Here is a 19,535-nt window from a genome sequence, read left to right on the forward strand (position 1 = left end):
TCTGCTGTCACATCGTTCACGCTAATAGATCGATCCCGTCGATCGCTCCGCGCAGGAAATTACAGTCGATCGCCCGCGGTAGGGAGCGCATCGCTAGCGGCGTACGATCGACGCAGGTATACATTACCTGAAGCTGGCTCCCGGCATCTTCTCCGCATCACCTCCCGGCTGGCATCTTCTCCGCATCACCTTCCGCATCAAGGCATTGGGCATCCGTGTATAACTTCCTGTGTCACTGGAAAGTCAAATAGAGAGCGCTCTATTTGAACTTCCGCTGTCACTGGAGTGACAGAAAGTTATATGCAGATGCTGGATGTTGTGATACGGAAGGTGATGTGGAGAAGATGCCAGCCGGGAGCCGGGAGCCGATGCGGAGAAGATGCCCGGGACCAGGCTTCAGGTAATGTATGCGGGGGGCGGGGGGACAGGCGACAGCAGCAGCTCAGCAGATGGTGAATCGGTTTCAGGCTGAAATCGATTCACAATCTGTTTGCAGTAAAGGCAGCCATATGATCCCTCTCTGATCAGATTCGATCAGAGAGGGATCTATTTGTTGGTCGAATCTGATGGCATCGACCAGTGTATGGCTACCTTAAGTGTTGGTATATAACTGTATTAAAAAGCATGTTGACAAGTATAATCTGTGCATATATAAACACAGTGATATACGTGACACTGGGATAGTCTCTTTTGCTGAGCTTCAGAAGTTGAGAGGAAGTTGATGCTCACAAATGTTTATGATTCAAAACAAATTATACTTTGTCTTCTTTGTAAAAACAGCAATGCTATTATTAAGACTGATGTGTATCATATCAATGTGTAACTCACTCTTGTAATCCACACGTGCCCTCGCACAAAGATCAAGTAGGAAGGCAGACAATGTTATTTTACTTATAGGAAATGATTGTGCATTTGGGTTTGTTTTGTGGGGGAAACTTGTTTAGATCTGCCTAGCCTGCAACTGTCTCTTGTTTTTTTTAAGCAGACCTGAACTCAGAACTTCCTCTCTCTAAAAAATAAGCAACAGCATAATAACCTTACAAAAAAAAACATTTCTTTTGTTACAGCTTACAGAACTCCTGCAATAAATCTGCAGTGTGTCTACTTCCAGCTTTCACGGAAACAGACAAATGTTAACATCCAGTGCTTACATATTAACTGTGTCTGCCAAGGACTGCTGAATTTCTGTGCTGACAAGGCTAAAAGATCAAATTACACTTGTGATTACTTACAGATGAGGAGGAGTTAGACAGGCGCTTCTCTCTAAAAATACACAAGGCACATTTCTCTCTGTTTTCCTTGTGTTCTGTGCAAGAGTTCAGGCCCACTTTAAAGGTACATACACACGTCTGATTTTTCCAAACGACTGGTCGTTTGGACGTCTGAACAACCAATCATTTGGACGTCAAATCGAGTGTGTGTACAAATGATCGTTCAGCTGATAAGACTGGATTTGACTGATCTGCCAAGCGGATCCATCAAAACCAGCGTTATCAGCTGAATGATCATTTGTACATATGCCAGATTTGAGATCCAAACAATCGGTCATTCAGACGTCCAAACGTGCAGTCGTTTGGAAAAATCAGACGTGTGTACGCAACTTAAGGCCCAATACACACTAAAACAATTGTTTGAGACCTAAATTGCGAGTGTGTGCAGGTATCTCTTGACAATTGCCAACAGCTGATTGGCTATTGGGCATACTGGAAAACCATGCCCAATAATTATTTTATAACACTACAGGCACTAGCAGGTCACTTCTTCTCTTCCCCTTCAATAAGCCCAACTGCACAGAACCAAAAAGTGTGTTTATATGGAGAAGGCTATTCAAAACAATAAAAAATGATTGTTTTAGATGGCCATAATTACGTGTATACAGGTCTTTATACTCCCTAGGTCCCCAAGCCATCATTTGCACCAAGAACCCAGTTTCTGTGCGAGACTTGGAGAGGATCTGTGTACTCTCTGTTGGACTCCTTGTAACATTTAGTGTTTAGCTTGGCAAGAAACTTGCAACAATATGGAGCATGAGACCAGGAGTTGAACATAAATGAGTTTCTTAATTCCCTGCATGTAAATAAACAGTACAAGAGTCAAGTGGAAGCCAAGTAGTTCTAATGCAGGGACTTCTGCAAAAAAACATACATACTGTATATGAATGGACTACTTCAGGCCCTCTAAGATAAGAATAGAATATGGTTATTATTCATCCCACTGAAATCTTGGCTGATCTATGTAAAGTATGCAGCACAATTAAAAGATAAGGGATGACGCTCACATGAACTTGTCCTATACCAAGCTCAGAACAATACACAAATGGTCACGAAAATTCAAAAGTGGTTGATTGTTTTTTTTCTTACTTTGAGGAGGTCTACTCCAAATGAGCCCAAACCAAGCTGATCAGGGCAGCACAGTGGTGTAGTGGTTAGCAAACTCCCTTTGCAGCGCTGCGTCCCTGGTTCAAACCACAGCCAGGGCACTATCTGCATGGAATTTGTATGTTGTGTCTGTGTAGTTTTCCTCCAGGCACTCCAGTTTCCTCCCACATCCATAAACATACAGATAAGTTAATTGGCTTCGCTCTAAATTGGCCCTAGACTACGATACATACACTACACAATACATACATAGACATATGACTATGGAAGGGATTAGATTATGATCCCCTCTGAGGGACAGTTGGTGACATGACTATATACTCTGTACAGCGCTGCAGGACATGTCTGCGCTATATAAATACTACATTATTGATTTCACCCAAATCAAACTTGTTTTATAACAGACATATTAATATTGCAATTTTCCAAACTTTTTGGTTGTGTAAGGGAATATTTCTCAGCACTAGTGAAGTACCTACCTCTTTACAAAAGCTGATATTCACTAAGTGCAAATAGGAATGTGTCATGTTATTTCAACTACCCCTTGACTCATACATTTATTACCTGGTCATAATTGCATATAAATTGCATGGTTTTAAATAGTAAATTATACTTTATGGTTATACATGATGTAGTACTTTATGCAACTCAAAACTGAAATAAAAAAGCTAGATATTAAAAGCACAGACCATAAGCATCCCTTGGGGTATATGTTCTATATAAGACAGCAGTAATAACAGTCACATATTACCCCTAGTAAATGATACCTGGGCATTACAGTAGTGGGACAGTTGAGCATTGTGATTCCAACACATGGCCTACAGTCACACAAATGAACAACACATAGCTTGACAATGGCCCAAGGCACATCTAAAATGACCTAACTTGGTCCATGTGTGGCCTTCTTTGTTTCAGCTCAGTGTTGTGTTGATCATGCCATACAATGTCCGAGCCAGCTGTTACCCAGCATACAGTGGGCTCATGTGAATAAGGTTATAGCAGTGCTATTTATAAAAAGCAAATGTTCTATCTCTAGGTGTGTTGGGTAAACAATGGCATGGTGGCTGTTGTATCATTAAAGATATGAATACCTGTCCTGCTCCTAAATGAGCGGTGTAGTCAGGCAGCCAGGCGAAGATGGTGTATGTAGGGAGTGTATATATAGGGACGGGAGATGTAGCATGCATAGGCAGCAGAGGGACAGCAGACACACTGAGGACACCATGTCAGCTGGGCACACAGAGGATCACATAAACACTGCACTGTGTTTACACCAGGTCGGGTCAGCTGGGGATGCGGCTGTCAGCCTATGTATCCCGCCTCCCCGCGGCCTGCCGTGTCCTCCCCCTTCCCCGGTGCCCCCCGGTGCGCGTACGTTACCTTCTCTCCCAGCTCCGCCGCTCTCCGTCCCTTTGTCAGCAGCCTCTGGCCGCAGTGCCGCCCCGGAGCCACAGCCGTGACGTCAGAGTTCCTGCTGCGGATGCCGAGCTGCTGCTGCTGCCGCCTCTGTCAGTGGAGCACACAGTTCACAGGAGTTCAGCTCGTTCATCATCAGGGCATGCATGGCGCAGACATCAGTCACCCCTCTGGGCACCACTCATCAGTGGCATTCACTGATGTGTCACCAGAGAGCTGGATACACGGTACAGATCAGTCACCTGTCACCAAATAGCTCAGTGCCCTCTACAGATCATTCTCCTGTAACAAGAGAGCTCTCTACATTGTATGCTACATCAACAGAATCACTGTACCATCTATCTCTACCATCAGAGAGCTGTAGTGCACTGTACAGTTTATCCACATATCATCAAACAACTCAATACCCTGTGCAGATGACACTGATTACCCAAGAGCTCAGTGCCCTCTATAAATCAGTAACCAGTTACTTACAGGCTCAGTGGTCATACCATTCACCTGACTACAAAGCTCCCAATTCTCCTTGTATATCTCCTTACTTGTCCCTCTTTTAGGTACTTATCTGGTCAACTGCTACATGATCTGGTTGAGGTCTGGAACCCACTACAAATAGCTAGCGTTTTTAATTAGCGTTTTGTTAGCGGTTTCTGGCGATTTTGGTAGCAATTTTAAAAAGTGTGAGAGCCGGTTCACACTCGGCGCTTGGAGCGCCGCTTGCCCATGATCGTGTTCGGCTCTGCGATTGTGATTTGCGGGCAAACTCGCTATTCAGCGCGATTTGCGCTTGTGATTCACGTTCAATAGAATGAGAATCACAGTGCAATTACCCCCGAAGCATTGCATGCAGCGCTTTTGCGATTTATTTGCTCATAATAAAATCAATCATAATATCAAAAGTAAAATGGATCATACAATCAATCAAAAACAAAATTGATTATTAAATAGTGTATTGCTAGCTTTATGCATAGAAAATGTGATGCCATAAACCCCAACCCTCAATATTTAACAGACCCTCAGTGTGTTTTCAGTCAGAAATAAGTTTTTTGGCTTCTATTTACTTTTCAGGAAAGCTTCTGCCGCAGGTTGACTTTATCAGATACACACCAGTGGATGTGGAGACTTCATGGTGAGGACAGCTACCCTTGCAACCAGTAGCAGCATTACAATGCACCCCCCCCCCCCCCCCCACACAGCAAACCTTAACCTTTCCTCCCCAGCAGCTAACCCTAACCATCCCCACCACCACAAAACCCGCACCCACGGCTAACCTTAACCTTTCCTCCCCACAGCGAACCTTAACCTTTCCTCTCCCACGGCTAATCTTAAAAATGTGGATGGATATAAGCTGTTAGTTTAATATACTGGTATGTCTGAATGTTTACCACAATAAAAAGATTTTAAAAACAAAGACTTCCACGCTGGGCTTAACCCTTGCAGGATAATTATCCAACTTTTTTAATTGAATATACAGTGGCTTGCAAAAGTATTCGGCCCCCTTGAAGTTTTCCACATTTTGTCACATTACTGCCACAAACATGAATCAATTTTATTGGAATTCCACCTGAAATACCAATACAAATTGGTGTACACGTGAGAAGTGGAACGAAAATCATACATGATTCCAAACATTTTTTTACAAATAGATAACTGCAAAGTGGGGTGTGCGTAATTATTCAGCCCCCTGAGTCAATACTTTGTAGAACCACTTTTTGCTGTAATTACAGCTGCCAGTCTTTTAGGGTATGTCTCTACCAGCTTTGCACATCTAGAGACTGAAAGCCTTGCCCATTCTTCTTTGCAAAACAGCTCCAGCTCAGTCAGATTAGATGGACAGCATTTGTGAACAGCAGTTTTCAGATCTTGCCACAGATTCTCGATTGGATTTTGATCTGGACTTTGACTGGGCTATTCTAACACATGGATATGTTTTGTTTTAAACCATTCTATTGTTGCCCTGGCTTTATGTTTAGGTTTAGGTTTGTTGTCCTGCTGGAAGGTGAACCTCCGCCCCAGTCTCAAGTCTTTTGCAGACTCCAAGAGGTTTTCTTCCTAGATTGCCCTGTATTTGGCTCCATCCATCTTCCCATCAACTCTGACCAGCTTCCCTGTCCATACTGAAGAGAAGCACTCCCAGAGCATGATGCTGCCACCACATATGACAGTGGCGATGGTGTGTTCAGAGTGATGTGCAGTGTTAGTTTTCCGCCACACATAGCATTTTGCATTTTGGCCAAACAGTTCAATTTTGGTGTCATCTGACCAGAGCACCTTCTTCCACATGTTTGCTGTGTCCCCCACATTACGTGTGGCAAACTGCAAACGGGACTTCTTGTGTTTTACTGTTAACAATGGCTTTCTTCTTGCCACTCTTCCATAAAGGCCAACTTTGTGCAGTGCACGACTAATAGTTGTCTTTTGGACAGTTTCCCCCACCTGAGCTGTAGATCTCTGCAGCTCGTCCAGTGTCACCATGGGCCTCTTGACTGCATTTCTGATATGCGTTCTCCTTGTTTGGCCTGTGAGTTTAGGTGGACGGCCTTGTCTTAGTAGGTTTACAGTTGTGCCATACTCCTTCCATTTCTGAATGATCGCTTGAACAGTGCTCCGTGGGATATTCAAGGCTTTGGAAATATTTTTGTAGAGTAAACCTGCTTTAAATTTCTCAATAACTTTATCCCTGACCTATCTGGTGTGTTCTTTGGACTTCATGGTGTTGTTGCTCCCAATATTCTCTTAGACAACCTCTGAGGTCGTCATAGAGCAGCCATATTTGTTCTGACATGAGATTACACACAGGTGCACTCTATTTAGTCATTAGCACTCATCAGGCAATGTCTATGGGCAACCGACTGCACCCAGATTAAAGGAGGGTGAATAATTATGCACACACCACTTTGCAGTTCTTTATTTGTAAAAAATGTTTGGAATCCAGTATGGTTTTCGTTCCACTTCTCAAGTGTACAACACTTTGTATTGGTCTTTCACGTGGAATTCCAATAAAATTGAATTATGTTTGTGGCAGTAATGTGACAAAATGTGGAAAACTTCAAGGGGGCCGAATACTTTTGCAAGCCACTGTATACCAGTATGTGGTAATAGAGCATAGTAAGCAGCAGCGTCCAAACTCCTGTGCTAGTGGGCATCCAAATTTCCTGCTTCCGGCCCCACCAGCTAACCACTGTGCCCCCTTCGTGCCCCCCCACCAGAAAAAAAATAATCTGAAGTTGCAGCCGCCATTGCTTGCAACCTGCCATCTGGGGCTCTGGAGTTAGGAATAGAGCACCAAGACGACAATGGTAGGAGCACTTGTGGATATGGCCAGTTTGGTAACAATTTGTACAATCAGAAAGGCAGACAGAAATATTTCAATTACTCAGACATGGGTAACAGTGGTAGATCAATGGTCCATAGCGTTGTGCTCTATTGAACAGGGCAACGATGCAGTTCAGATTTTCAATAGATTCCCTTGTGAAATATAATGGAAATCTGTGTGCAGTGCATGGATGAATTAGATCCCTTTCTGATCAGATTCAGATCAGAGAGCGGATTGATGCGTTTTCCACATTGGGTGGCAATTTAAGCATGTATGAACATCTTTGGATATCACTTCAGAAGAGTGCTATAGATAAACTGCTCACAACCATAATTAATTGTTGTATATGGCAATGTTGGTGCTGCTAGTGAGAAGGTCCGTGCGCTCTACCACTAGAGAAACAGCAACAAAAGTGTTCTAGTGATCAATAATCCGTTCTTCTGCTAGTGTGTCTATAGGCAGCAATTTAATAGAGGTGGCTCATCACAAGTAGTTCCACATTAACAACAGCTCAACCTGTGTACCATATGCCTACAGTCCAAAGAGTAATCTGTTAATAATGTAACGAGGGAGTTAAGTGGTGGAAATCAATGTTTGCTTGTATCTCTAGTGTTCCTGGTTTGACTCCCACCAAAAATACTATCTCAGAAAGATTAGATAAAATTAAGCTCACCTCAGCACACCCGATGCAGAAGAGTCAAACGCAATAATACCGTTAATATGTAAGGGCCTGTACACATTGGCATTGCTTTGATTTTAGAATCGCATGCGGTTTTCCAAATGCGTCCCCACAGTAATACGCCTAGTTCCCAATGAGTGCTTGTCAATGGCTGGAAGTGCTGCCACAAGAGATAGAGGATCCCTGTGCAGGATCAGGGGGCTGCAGGAAGTTCAGTGAAGCCTTTAAACCAGCCAGAGGCTTCTCACTACTGATATAACTATGTTACTTTTGTGTACCAGATGTTAGGCTCAGGCCTACAGCATATCATGGCTGTCCCTAGTGGGTAGGCTTTTTAAATCTTGTAGCTGTCATTAGTGTGAAACAGTTAGTTATATTTGAGCTATAACTATTTTATCAGTCACCCCGGGGTGCTGCTGCTTGGGTTTGTGTGGAAACAGCAACATAGCAATTGGGGATGCAGAAGTTATGCCAGCATTGGGAGGGGGGAACCACATGGTGTCCTCCTCCAGTCTCTGCATATCTCTTTGTTGGTGCTTTAGTGGTAATGATCAGCTCAACATGTGCTCTGAATAGTGGTACACTTGGAAGTCAGACTATAGGCCTCAGGATTGTGATGATATATCATGGGGAGTCCTAGTTAGGCAAGAGGTCCATCAAACCTCCTGATTGTCATCCAGTAGTTTTGGAACTTGCGACCTTTGTCTAGTGCACTTGACAAAGACTGCAAAGCTCGAAAAATTGTGCTGCTTACTATGCTCTGTTACCGCATACCAGTATACAGTATATTCATTAAAAAAAAGGTTGGATAAGTCTCCTGTAAGGTTTAAGTCCTGTGTGTAAGTTTTTGTTTCTAAAATCTTTTTATTGTGGTAAACATTCAGACACACCAGTATATTAAATGTATAGCTTATATCCATCCACATTTTTTGATTAATATAGATAAAAAGACTGAAAAAAGAAAGCACTAAAACTTAGTCAATTCTAGCTAATGCAGTCGATTTACTAGCTATCCTGTGTGGAAGTTTGTTAACTCTGTCTCTGAATAGTGGTAATCATTAAATTCATTTTTCGCTGTTTATACCACTCAGGCCTCTTGCACACTACATGAGATTCCGATTTTTTTTATCTGATCCGATTTTTGATTCCGATTAAAAAACGTAATGCATGCTGTTATGTTTTTTAATCGGAATCAAAAATCGGACGGCTTTACACAGCAGCTGTCCTTGAAAGGCTGGTTTTGGTGGTCTGTATTATAGAAGCAGTAAAGTGTTGTACAGTGTTAGCCTTCAGTAAAAGCTTTTCTCAGGGTCCCCTCGACTAACACGAGCACTGTACACAAGATGCTCATATGATACAGAGACCAGACTTTTTTGAATCAGGATGATACCATTTATTGGCTAACTTAGAAGTAAAGGAGTACATTTTCGACTAATAAGCCTTCATTAGATTTTGTTCCTGTAAACAGGATCCTGTATACAGGAAATACAGGAACAGAGTCTAAAGAAGGCATGTTAGCTGAAAGCTTACTCCTTTACTTCTAAGATAGCCAATAGATGGTATCATCCTGATAGAAAAAAAAGTCTTGTCTCTGTATCATGTGATTATCATGTGTACAATATTGGGGATAGTGGAGGGGACACTGAGCAAAATATGCAGTGAGGCCCATCCATGGCTCTATAGCTATGTCACTGGGTGTAAACAACATTTGGCATTTGGTTTTTCATCTGGTCTTTCCTTTCTATTTTCGAGTTGCCACCCGCTTGGTACCTGGTACTGTCATGTTCAGGTTCCTCTGCCACCACTGACACTGCCGTTGAGATCCCTGAACTGAAGAAACACTGGTATACATATCCGAGTGTTACACTCACCTTCCTGTCCGACTCCGGCGTTCTCGCGCGCGCGTCTCTACGCGCGCGCGCGCGGGTATGCTGGGTGTTTTATCCTATCCGGGTGTGTTGGCGCGCTCAGCGTTGCGCGCGCAGCACGTAAGGTCACGCGCTTGCGCTGTACGAAGGAAGGGTCACACGCATGCGTAGTAGGTTACGCGCGCGTGCGCACACTGCGCTGCGCGCAGTGCGCATGCACAGGCATTATTGTTGGCGCCCAAATTCACTATTTAAGCAGGCCTGCCCTTCCCAGGAGTGCTGTTTGTTCTTACAGCGTTGCCTGAACGTATACCCGTTATTCCTGATCTGTATTCCTGATTGACCTTGGCTTGTGACCCCGACTACTCTTGATCTCTGCCCGTCCTGACCCTTGGCTTGTGTTCCCGTTTATGATTACCTGCCGCCTGCCTCGACCTCCTGCTTGTCTTCGATTATCCAGATCTCTACCTGTCTTGACCTCGGCTCCATCCACGACTACGATTGCCTGTCTGCTGCTCTTCACACTGAGCTGTCAACCTGTTCTCCGATCCACTGTAGAATCACTTCAAGTGCAACCTGGTGGGCACTAGGCAGCTAAGAATCCATTTCCCCCTCAAGGGGTTGTGGTCCTGCTTCCCCCTCAAGGGGTTGTGGGTGAAGACCCGTGGTCACTTAGATCCTGTGCTTGGGTGGTTCACTACGCAGTGGAAAGGTCAACAGCACCTGATCCGGCCTGCCCGACGTAACAGTAACAAACAGCCACGATGGACGGCTCTGGAGAGCGCACCCCGTTTGATGTCTTATGTGACCTGTTGCAAACACAAGAGATAATACTACCCAAAACAATTAGGGCTACAGCCATGGACCTGTAAAAAACTGCTATACACAACAAAGTGTCCATCTAGGCAATATAAATTGATTCAAAAATCGCCAAACCATGATAAGTTGCAAATTCAATATCAAAGTTTATTAAGGACTTGTCCCTCAAACATAAAATCAATTAAAACAGCATAGCGCACAGACTGACATGTGGATACCACAAATAATAGCTGAAGCAGGTTCACACTGTAAGCGTGGACGATTTGCCATAACACATGCCATGATTCACAAATATACTAAGCCTTCCATAATGATAATGATTAAAGTTTCCCGCACATGTAAATGGAGATGCAAATAGATCTCACCCAGACCTGCAAAGCTGGTGGTATACTGTCCGTCTGCGCCCCCTCACGCGTTCCGTGACTACCGTCACTTCTCCAGAAGGTAAGTTTGAAAGTGTTCCGTCCCAAATTAAATACAAATTTCCTCGTTTCTCCCACTGTCACCTGTGCTCCTCTGAGGTCTCTGATAGGTCAGTTTTTTACCGCATCATAGCGGCCAGGTCGTGCGCGGCCGCGCACGCTAGCGTGACCACGCTCCCCGTTACTATGACGGGGTTCCGTGATCACGCGTTCCTATTGTCCTATCGTCATTGAGGTTTGCAAGTCTGGGAGGAACCAAGTTAACATGATATTAGGCGATGTAAAATACTGACATAAATATAATTATAAGACATAAAAATAAGAAGGCAGGATGCGTCCAACTATACATAATTCATAATGGAGCATTTCAGCAAATACTGTAAATAGTTACAAATATATACAAATGACTAACGAACACACATATATATATATAAAAGTATACGTAGCACAGCACCACCTACTGGTGGAAATCTGTACTACAATTGATCAAGCAAATATACAATCATTTTCAATCCCTATATTGATAAAGTGCAATAGTGCTATCCTGTGATCAAGAATAAATGTGACCTGGTCCATCAGCTTACCGTCTCCGTGCAAGAAGTCCAGAGAGATTGTACTCAGATCCGAGGTCAACTAAGTGCCAACCCTGCACCTGCTACAGCTCCAGCAGTATCAGCTCCAGAATTACCACCTGCTTCTGTTCCAGTTCCTGTTCCTTTAGCTGCCGCACCTCCCGCTGAGGCGGGCCTCACTGCTCCCGAGCCAAGATTGCCTCTGCCGGAACGCTTCACTGGCGACAGGAACAAGTTTCGGCTCTTCAAGAGTGCGTGTTATTTGCACTTTACTCTACTTCCCAGAACTTATGCAAGTGAGAATATTCGAGTTGGGGCCATCATTTCTCTGTTGCAGGGGGAGCCGCAGGCCTGGGCCCTCAGACTGGTGGAACAGGGTCATGTCTGTCTTCAGAACACCACTGCTTTCTTTGAGGCCATGGCAGAACTCTATGATGACCCCAGTAAGGGAGCTTCTGCAGATGCGGCACTCTTCGCCAGGGTCGTAGATCGGTTGAGGACTACGTACTTGATTTTCGTAGATGGTCGGGAGACTTAGACTGGAATGACTCTGTCTTGATATCCCAGTTTCGCCTAGGACTCTCTGATCCCATCAAGGATGAACTGGCTCGTATTGGAGTTCCTGATACTCTCAAAGAACTTATTCAAGTATCCATCCAGATTGATAGAAGATTAAGAGAGAGACGTCAGGAGAGACTTGGATTCAACCGTACGCCCTGGCCTACCCCCATGTTCTCTTCTCGTCCGACTCCAACACCTGTTCCAGTCACTAGCTCTCCAGCATTAGATGAACCAGAACCCATGCAACTCGGCCTTGCCAGACCCTCTTTATCCTCTGAAGAACGTCAGCGTCGTAGAATGGCAAATCTATGTCTCTACTGTGGAGCATCCGGTCATTACCTTCAAGACTGTCCGGTCCGCCCTTTACGTAAGCCTAACCCTGTACGCTCATCTAAATTGTCCTTGCCAACCTTGTCAGCAGCTTATATACCCTTGTCTCTCCTTTTACAGGGGCCTCCAGGGGAGAACCGAAGAATCAACGCAATAATTGACTCTGGTGCCTGTTCTTGTTTCTTTGATCTGCAACTAGCTTATCAATTGCACCTTCCCATCCGTGAGAAGAGGAAACCCTTGCTCATCCAGCTTGCTGATGGGTCCTCTATCCACTCTGGACCAATCACCCTAGAGACTTTTCCTTTACTGGTTTCCACCGAAAATGGTCATCAAGAGCACCTTGTGTTCGACCTCATCCCTTCACCTCTGTATCCTGCCATACTGGGAATGCCTTGGCTCAGGAGTCATAACCCGCTCATCAATTGGCTCTCTGGGGAGGTGACCTTCAACTCCTCCTACTGTACTCAATTCTGTTTTCCGGACACTGGTCGGCTGCTTTGTCTCAAACCCGAAGATTATGCCGTTATTCCAGCAGCTTATCATGACTTCCTGGACGTATTCGATAAGAAAAAGGCAGACTCTCTCCCTCCTCATCGCATCTTTGACTGCCCTATTGATCTTCAACCCGGAGTGTCCATTCCCTATGGTAGAGTGTACCCTTTATCTGAACCTGAGTCTCAGGTACTTAAGGACTATATCCAAGAGAATCTTCAGAAAGGCTTCATTAGACCATCTTCTTCACCAGCAGGAGCGGGAATATTCTTCGTGGAAAAGAAGGACGGCTCTCTTAGACCCTGTATAGACTACAGAGCTCTGAACCAGCTTACAATTAAGGATCGTTATCCTCTTCCCCTGATGTCAGATCTTTTCCAAAGGTTACGTTCAGCCAAAGTTTTCACCAAACTAGACCTACGAGGGGCCTACAATCTCGTCAGAATCCGAGAGGGAGACGAATGGAAGACCGCATTCCGATCCCGTTACGGACATTATGAGTATCTGGTCATGCCATTCGGCCTCTGCAATGCACCTGCCACTTTCCAGCGTTTTATCAATGACGTCCTTAGAGACTTTATCGATGACTTCCTAGTCGTGTATTTGGATGACATCCTTATTTTTTCCTCTGGCCTGGAAGAACACAGGGTTCATGTCAAAAAAGTCCTCGCTCGCTTACGCATTCATAGATTGTACGCAAAACCGGAGAAATGCGAGTTTGAGCGTTATGAGATCCAGTTTCTTGGTTTTCGTATTTCTGCCGAAGGAATCGAGATGGACCCCAAGAAGATTTCCACTATCCTGGAGTGGCCTGCACCTGTTGATCGCAAGGGGGTTCAGCGTTTCATTGGTTTTGCCAACTTCTACCGAAGATTCATAAAGAACTTTTCTAAAATTGTGGCTCCTATCACACATCTGACCAAAGTGAATCTTCCTTTCCGGTGGACTTCCGAGGCCCAGACTGCATTTGAATTGCTCAAGTCTCAGTTCACCTCCGCTCCTATCCTGAAACATGCAGACCCATCATTATCCTTCATTGTAGAAGTTGATGCTTCTGAAACAGCACTGGGAGCTATCCTTTCGCAACGTTTCGGTCCCAAGGCAATCCTGCATCCTATAGCTTTTTTTTCCCGCAAACTCAGTTCAGCCGAAAGGAACTATGATGTTGCTGATCGAGAGCTTCTTGCCATTAAAGCTGCTCTGGAGGAATGGCGTTATTTGTTGGAGGGGGCGGTGCATCCAATTCTTGTTTTGACGGATCACAGGAACTTAGAGTACCTACGCACTGCCCGAAGGTTAAAACCACGCCAGGCCCGCTGGGCCTTATTCTTCTCCCGATTCAATTTCCATCTGACCTATCAACCAGGGGACAAGAATTCCAAGGCTGACGCCCTTTCTCGAATGTTTAACGAAAGCTCAACTGGGAGAACCATTCTGGACACTATTTTATCTCCCAATCATTTTCTGCTGATGCATTCTGGTGTGTTTGACCAAATCAAACTGGCTACCTCTACACTTGCCACTCAGGAGATTCCTGTCAATCTAGACGAAGAAGAAGGTGTCTACTTTCATCAAGGCAAATTGTTCATTCCACCGGCAACTCGTCAGTTGATTCTTGCCAGCTGTCACGATAACAAACTGGCGGGTCATTTTGGGATCACCAAGACCTTAGAGTTGCTCCAGAGGGATTTTTGGTGGCCGGAGATGTCCAAAGACTGTACTAACTTTGTACTTGCCTGTGAAGTTTGCGCTCGTTCCAAGGTCTCTAGGACTAGGCCTTGGGGTCTTCTCCAACCTCTACCTGTACCTGAACGACCATGGGACAAGATTGCCATGGATTTTATAGTCGAACTGCCTCCTTCTGATGATTTTACAGCCATCCTGGTAGTAGTGGATAGATTCACCAAGATGGCACACTTCATACCCTTGAAGGGGGTACCTTCTGCCGCAGTTACTGCCCAGATGTTTTTGAAGGAAATTGTCCGTCTGCATGGTCTACCTTCTGAAATAGTCTCTGACCGAGGAACTCAGTTCACATCCAAGTTCTGGAAAGAACTCTGTAGACTACTGGGTATTAGCTCCTTCCTTTCCTCCGGTTACCATCCTCAAACAAATGGACAAACCGAAAGGACTAATCAGACTTTAGAGCAATATCTCCGCTGTTTTTCATCCGCATCACAAGATGACTGGTCTGCCCTTTTGCCTACTGCTGAATTTGCATATAACAATTCTGTTCATTCTGCTACCAAGACTTCTCCATTTTTTGCTAATTACGCCTTCCACCCTTCATACCTGCCTGGTCAAGTTTCAGAATCCAGTGTGCCTACCGTTCAAGACAGGATCACTTTTCTCAAGGAAAGTTTCAAGAAATTACGAACCATTTTATCTGAAACACAACGTAGAACTAAATCCTGGGCAGATAAAAGACGCACTGAGTCGCCTGATCTTGCTCCTGGTGATCGGGTGTGGTTATCAACCAACCATCTTCATCTGCGGTGTCCTTCGAAGAAATTGGGACCCAGATTCATTGGGCCATTCCCTGTTGAAAAGAAAATTAATCCTGTGGCTTTTAGATTGACTCTTCCTGACTCTTTGAACATCCATCCAGTGTTTCACGTATCATGCCTGAAAAGAGTGGTGCCTGACTGTTTCAATAGAGGTACCCCACCACCCGCTCCTGTGTTGTTGGAGGACCATGAAGAATATGAGGTGGAAAGGATCTTAGATTGCAGGAAAAGGGGAAGTTCTTTTCAATATTTGATCAAATGGAAAGGGTTTGGAGTGGAAGAGAATTCCTGGGAACCCTTGAAAAACATTCACGCAACAAGACTTATCAGGGCCTTCCACTCAAAATTTCCTAACAAACCTATGCCAAGGGGCATCCGGAGGTTGCCCTTAGGGGGAGGGCAATGTTACACTCACCTTCCTGTCCGACTCCGGCGTTCTCGCGCGCGCGTCTCTACGCGCGCGCGGGTATGCTGGGTGTTTTATCCTATCCGGGTGTGTTGGCGCGCTCAGCGTTGCGCGCGCAGCACGTAAGGTCACGCGCTTGCGCTGTACGAAGGAAGGGTCACACGCATGCGTAGTAGGTTACGCGCGCGTGCGCACACTGCGCTGCGCGCAGTGCGCATGCACAGGCATTATTGTTGGCGCCCAAATTCACTATTTAAGCAGGCCTGCCCTTCCCAGGAGTGCTGTTTGTTCTTACAGCGTTGCCTGAACGTATACCCGTTATTCCTGATCTGTATTCCTGATTGACCTTGGCTTGTGACCCCGACTACTCTTGATCTCTGCCCGTCCTGACCCTTGGCTTGTGTTCCCGTTTATGATTACCTGCCGCCTGCCTCGACCTCCTGCTTGTCTTCGATTATCCAGATCTCTACCTGTCTTGACCTCGGCTCCATCCACGACTACGATTGCCTGTCTGCTGCTCTTCACACTGAGCTGTCAACCTGTTCTCCGATCCACTGTAGAATCACTTCAAGTGCAACCTGGTGGGCACTAGGCAGCTAAGAATCCATTTCCCCCTCAAGGGGTTGTGGTCCTGCTTCCCCCTCAAGGGGTTGTGGGTGAAGACCCGTGGTCACTTAGATCCTGTGCTTGGGTGGTTCACTACGCAGTGGAAAGGTCAACAGCACCTGATCCGGCCTGCCCGACGTAACACCGAGAGCCCCATCAGAAGCAACAGATTCCCATTGGTTTACAAAATACAAAGAGGAATCTTCCCTGAGCACCAGGGAGGATTTTTATTGGCCACTACTCAGTGAACCAATGAGAATCCTGCCTGTGGAGGGACCATACCCATTTGTCTATTGCAAATCAACAGAAGCCTGATGGGGCTCTAAGACCGTATACCAGCGTTCCTTCCATACAGGAACCTGAATGGATGGCGGCATCGGTGGAGGACCCAAATAGATGGCGGCAGGTGAGTATTTATAAAACCGTACAGTTGTACAGAGGTGCCAGTAGTATAAAAAATGCTAAAACTTTTAAAAATTAGGGGGTAGCAGTGGACTTACTTGAGGTAGACACAAGATACTGTTGATAGTTTCAACACAAAAAAACTTTTATTTACATACTCCAAAAAAGGTGCAAGGTGTTTCGTGGGCACATCCCACCTCATCAGGCTATAACAAGGAGTATACAACTCATGCAGGTCTTTTAGTCTGCTTAGCGCCTCTGTGACAGAAACTATGAAACTATCAACAGTATCTTTTGTCTACCTCGGGGAGGTAGGGCACACCGCTACTCCCTCATTTTTAAAAGTTTTAGCCTTTTTTATACTACTGGCGCCTCTGTACAACTGTACGATTATATCCGCCCCTGGTGGAGGTGATTTGGACCCTTTTCTTACGATCTACAAAGAGAGACGTCTTAATCCTGAGTGGGGACAGGTTTAATACTTCCCACCTGCCTATCCAGTGGTTGCATGGATGGTAACCCAGACTTGTGAGTACAACATTATACTTACTCTCTCATACTCACCTTTCCAGTACATACTACACTATACTGGGCTCTCTGTGTCTCCCTTTTTATCATTTTGCAAAACGTACTCAGCAAGCAGCCTCGTAAATACTGACACCTTCTGTTCTCATAGGCTAGCATTGATTCTGTTGGCCTGTGTGTGGAATAATAGAGTAGGACCCAAATTACCATGAACAGATGTGAATGGATCTTATTGCTTTGCATAGAATCCTTTTGCATCCGTTCAGATCGTTCGGTTTTGTTCCACTAATTGGAATGTTTTAGTGCCAATATAACCTCAGGTCTAAATTTCAAGAAAGCAAGGATTAGTTGGCATAAAACTTTTATATTAAAATATCAGGCTACATGGTGAATCTAACACATTGTATAAAGGACATACAGTTCATTCACTGATATTAATTTTTTTATTTTAGAGGAGTCTTGAAACCCAGATAACAAACATGATGCAATTATATTGTAATAATACGTTCACATTGGCACATTAGCAGTGAGAGGTAGCGAAAATGTGTTATTTCAGCAATAATGAAAATTGTACCGCGTTTATAGATAAAAAACAATATTGTGCCTCAGTCCCATTAAGTGGCAGCATTACCAGCTGCCAGGGTAAGGACTTGGTGCCAAAAAGTCTGCATTGCTTCTACCTTTTATAATAACGTCTATAAGAAGTTCTACCTTATATAAGTCCAAAGGATTAATGGGTGGAGTTTTAGGAAATGCCCCCGAAAATTAGTCAAGCACACCTTTTAATCCATGTATCATTTTGTAGCCCCATTCCTTCAGTGATTTTAACTATAGTGGTTTTAGCTACCTCAAGCAATCCCTTGCGCCCCAAAGACCCAGATACACCCATCTCTAGTCCTGAGTTGGGTCGAAATTTGGGACCACTAAAAAAATTTAAAATATAGCTCCAAAAATACAACCAATTTTATTTAGGACAATGCTGTGACTGGCCAACATCTATGGGTAATAAGCAGTTTCGGGTACATTTGAATGACTATCTCTGGGAAAAAGGAGTTACTAATCAAACAGTACTGCGTTGATGGGGAGGGGCTAAAAGGGAGGGTTTGCTGCAATTGTTATAATTATAAATATTTGCACTTTTTGGGATTATTTAATTAATGTCATGCAACATTTCTAGTCAACTATAGCATATAAAATGTTCTTCACAGATGGTATTGGTGGGCATTTAAAAAGGATGGTAATTTTTGTCTAATCACTGGAAATTTTGTTTTTGGCACTGCGAGTATGCAAAATGCGCTACCAAAATAAGCAATTCTGTTTATATGATAGCACGTTAACCACTTCAGCCCCGGAACAATTTTCACATATCAGCACTGCTTCTATTAATTCACCAATTACTTTATTGCTACTTATCAAACCTAAACTACATATATATATATATACAGGTCCTTCTCAAAAAATTAGCATATTGTGATAAAGTTCATTATTTTCTGTAATGTTCTAATAAACATTAGACTTTCATATATTTTAGATTCATTAGACAAGACAAGACAAATAACATTTATATCGCGCTTTTCTCCTGGCGGACTAAAAGCGCGAGAGCTGCAGCCACAAGGGCATACTCTATAGGCAGTAGCAGTGTTAGAGAGACTTGCCTAAGGTCTCCTACTGAATAGGTTCTGGCTTACTGAACAGGCAGAGGCGATTACACACAACTGAAGTAGTTCAAGCCTTTTATTGTTTTAATATTGATGATTTTGGCATACAGCTCATGAAAACCCAAAATTCCTATCTCAAACAATTAGCATATCATGAAAAGGTTCTCTAAACGAGCTATTAACCTAATCATCTGAATCAACTAATTAACTCTAAACACCTGCAAAAGATTCCTGAGGCTTTTAAAAACTCCCAGCCTGGTTCATTACTCAAAACCGCAATCATGGGTAAGACTACCGACCACTGTCCAGAAGGCCATCATTGACACCCTCAAGCAAGAGGGTAAAGCTGGCCACTAACGGTCCAATTTCTAGCGAAAAATCGTTCGAGCGATCAGAAATTCTGATTGGACGAAAAATCGTTCACTACACCATCAACTAACCAATCATTGCTTCCTATCTATCACGACCACCAAGAAAATCCAAATTTTCGTTCGACGAAAATTCATTCGGGCGACATTTTTTTCACTCGTTCATAATCGATTGTGTCCACCAATGGAGATTATTTACAACCAATCCGA

General features: G+C 44.2%; 1 protein-coding gene across 2 annotated transcripts in view; it reads right to left on the reverse strand.

Annotated features, from left to right (window-relative positions):
• The window catches only part of MOSPD1 (motile sperm domain containing 1), a 137,267-nt gene that overhangs the window by 103,994 nt on the left and 13,738 nt on the right, over nucleotides 1-19,535 (reverse strand). The window contains exon 1 of one of the 2 annotated variants that reach the window (XM_068250966.1): nucleotides 3,759-4,106. The exons of the other annotated variant lie outside the window; for it this stretch is intronic. The gene's annotated coding sequence lies outside the window, so the exon portion shown is untranslated. Of the gene's footprint in view, nucleotides 1-3,758; nucleotides 4,107-19,535 lie in introns of those variants that run through there. 2 annotated transcript variants of the gene reach the window in all.

This window comes from Hyperolius riggenbachi, chromosome 8 (genome assembly GCF_040937935.1).
Source record: "Hyperolius riggenbachi isolate aHypRig1 chromosome 8, aHypRig1.pri, whole genome shotgun sequence".
Lineage (NCBI taxonomy): Eukaryota > Metazoa > Chordata > Amphibia > Anura > Hyperoliidae > Hyperolius > Hyperolius riggenbachi.